Genomic DNA, 3,383 nt, shown 5'->3' on the forward strand with positions numbered 1-3,383 from the left:
TAGAAAATCAAACGTAGTAGAAGTAGGCCTTGCATCTTTTTTGAGGAGACCTATGCTTATCAGTGGGACCTATATGGGTTGATACTTTTTTATTTAAAATATAAGTGCGCATTTGACCTCCATCTCACCTTATGGAAAGTGACGATAAGGTCGACGATGGTGCTTGCACACCTAAATAATGCCTATTCACTCTCATCTTGAAAAGGTCTATGTTACAACGTTCAGAGAACAAGTCAGCTGGCAGGGAATTCCAATCCATAGCCGTTCGCCATATAAATGTGGAAGCGTAACGCTTCGTGCGAATCTTTGGAATATCCACAACATAGGGGTGGTACCCAAGACTACGTCTGGTCGCCCGATGATGGAAAGCGGAAAGCCGAATTAAATCGTGTAATTCCATTGCACGCTCTTCGTGATATATCCTGTAAAATACCGATGATCAGGCAACTTTACGACGGTGTTCAAGGCCCTGCAGCTTCGCCTTCACCAATTCTGAGTCACTTATAAACCTCTTGACGCGGTTATTAATTTAATCCAAGGTGGCCAGTTGGTATGTAGCAGAGCCATTCCAAAGGTGGCATGGCAGCAGTACTCCATGCATGTCCGGACTTGTGTGTGATACAACTGGAGCAACTGTCCCGGTGTAAAGTAACGTGTCACCCTGGAAAGGGTGCCAAGCTTCTTTGTTGCATTTATAGCCATGGATTCAATGTATCTGCCGAAGTTCAAATTGGACGGCTGGTCCATTCTGAGTAGCTGGAGACTGTCGGCTATCGGTATGGATACATTACGAAAAGTCGGAGTCAGCTCAAAGGGATTCCGTTTTGTGGAGAATAGGCACGCCTAAGTTTTGGTAGCATTTAATTTGAATTATAAAACACTGTACACTTATAAAAATATAATTAAAGGTGAATATAAATAAATAAATCTACAAATAATAAAAATAAAAAATCCAAAAAATGAATGAAAGAATGTTTCCGCCCGGGATCGAACCGGGGACCTTGTGCGTGTGAAGCACACGTGATAACCGCTACACTACGGAAACTTATTAGCTAGCGGTGAAATGGTGGTTCTATTAGTTCGAGCTGTTATATTATTAATTTGGTTATGCAGGTAATGACATTTCACTCAAGGTAATTACTAATAATGATTGCGTTTTAACCGACTTCAAAAAAAAAAGGAGGAAGTTCGACGTTCGAGTTTAGTATCACTCTGGCATTTGTGAACTAATTTTGATAATTCTTTTTTTGTTGCAGAGAGGGTATTCCTCATTATTGGTACCATTTAAATTTGAAGAAGATATTTCACCTCTAAAGGTGGCAAACTAGGGGATGAATCTGGTTTCGCGAGCTACCCGGTAACCGATTGTTAATTTTTTAGTTTCACTTTGTATGTACTATAAGCAAAGTTTGAAGTCGGTTTGTTTTCTTTAAAAAAGGAAAAAATAGTTATTAAAGGTCAAGCTTCGGGTTCTTCGTGATTTACGGAAATTGATGATAACATAGCCAACTTATTTCGTTCTAATCATTGACTTACAATTATACGGACGTCGGGTCCGCGCTAAAAAGTGTCCGAACTTATAGGGCGTTAAAATCGTATACAGAGCGTCATTCACGCTTTAGTCTTCGTTTGTTCGACTGACAGCGAAGCAAGCAAAATTAGACAGTACTGCGATGACATTACAATTTAAATTCAACGTTTTAGCTTTTTCATATTCCTTTACTTGTCACTACGTTTAAATAAGTTGACTTGGGACATTTTTTTCGTGGTTTTTGTATTAGACCCGTCATCCATTTATTTGTAAGTCAATGGTTCTAATGTATTATAATAACATTATCATGCTCAACAATTAGCTATTGCAATTAAAATTAACATAAACCTAAGAATATAAGCTTTTATTCAGTTAAGTCACGTTTTTTGTTTCACAGGCCTGTTTATTCTTATTACTTCGACGTGGCCTTTTTATCTTAAAAGAGGCCACGTCCTTCATCCATCCGTGATCCCTGGTGTGATATAATAATATATTCAGACACATACTTTCCATATGACCAAACCATCGAAGCACTCCCATTTAGATTCTAAATACTACATCATGTTTCGCCTGTTTTTTTGTGTATGTTACGGACATTTGTGAACTAATTTCAATGATTTTTTTTGGCAAACAAGTACCTCAGAGTGGTCCCATTCAAATTCAAAGAAGATATTCCACCTTTAATGGTGGGAAATTCGGGGATAAACCTAGTTTATTGAATGTCACCCACATTCCTTTAATCGATTCATTAAAATTTGGCACATAGACATAGTTCTAATGAATGTAAAACGTTATAATGACCTAGAGCTAATCTCAATATAGAAATAGCAAACAATTGAAAGGAATCCCTCAACAGTGTAAAACTACTACCTTGTATTATTCATTTTGACGTGGACTTCCTCATTATTTCTAATTTTAATTCATTCCTAGTCATTAATTCCACGTTTCAGTTATTGAGGAGACTACGGTAATGATCACAGTGAGATGAATGGTACTTTCGTTTAACTAAGATAAACGACTCTTTTACGGGGAACTGTATACGTTTTTACAATAAGATTCCGGAGCATATATTAAGATTATCATTTCCTACGTTTAAAAACTACATTAAAAATACTTTGATTGAAAAGTCACATTATAAAATTGACGAAAGACTACTTGTTAGATAAAAATGTATGGAAAGACGACATGGCTCTAAATTCCACACAAATTTGATTCAAAGTGTATTCCATAGCAAGTTTATTTGAAAAGAGCAATCCTTAGAATTTCTTGTTCGTTCTTCTCAGGGAGGTCGGCGTATTGAACGAGCAGTAGCTTAAATGTAAAGTTTTCAATTGTAAATTTATTTTACCTATGAAATAAATTAATCTTTGACTTTGATATTTTTTTTGAGCGGAGCTAACTTTTGCGGTCGGTTTTTGTTTTCTAATAAAAAAGTTATAGATATTAGACTTGAACTTTATACAGCTTCTAATTTACAGTACACTCTAATTTAATTTTTCTTCTGCCATATCCAACATTCATTACCGTACATCAGAATTGGTACAAGTACGTATACTGTAAATCGCGTAAAACGTGTATACAGCTTATTACTTCTTGTTGTAACCGCTAGGGGCGCTGCACTAGGGGCCATTCAAAATTGTCAAGTAATTTACACGGTAGCTAGCGTCAATAAACTCATGGTAAAGGCACAACACGTACCAATGATTTTTTTGACACGTTATGGCTGTCCATAAATGCATATAGAGCTTTGATTACCACGAAATCGTATATATAAATTTTGATTCTAGAATAATGACCAGTTATACTTTCTTTGTCATAAGATTCAACTGACTTGTGTGTTAAATTATGTCAT

The 3,383-nt window shown here is 36.2% G+C and overlaps 1 non-coding gene across 1 annotated transcript; it reads right to left on the reverse strand.

The window, feature by feature from the left end:
- Nucleotides 1–972: 972 nt before the first annotated feature.
- Trnav-cac lies at nt 973–1,045 on the reverse strand. The gene has a single exon. It is a non-coding gene; the product is annotated as a tRNA-Val (tRNA).
- Between the last annotated feature and the right edge of the window lie 2,338 nt (nt 1,046–3,383).

The sequence above is a fragment of the Hyposmocoma kahamanoa genome, unplaced genomic scaffold, assembly GCF_003589595.1.
Source record: "Hyposmocoma kahamanoa isolate Upper Pololo Valley unplaced genomic scaffold, ASM358959v1 220, whole genome shotgun sequence".
NCBI classification, from domain to species: Eukaryota; Metazoa; Arthropoda; class Insecta; order Lepidoptera; family Cosmopterigidae; genus Hyposmocoma; species Hyposmocoma kahamanoa.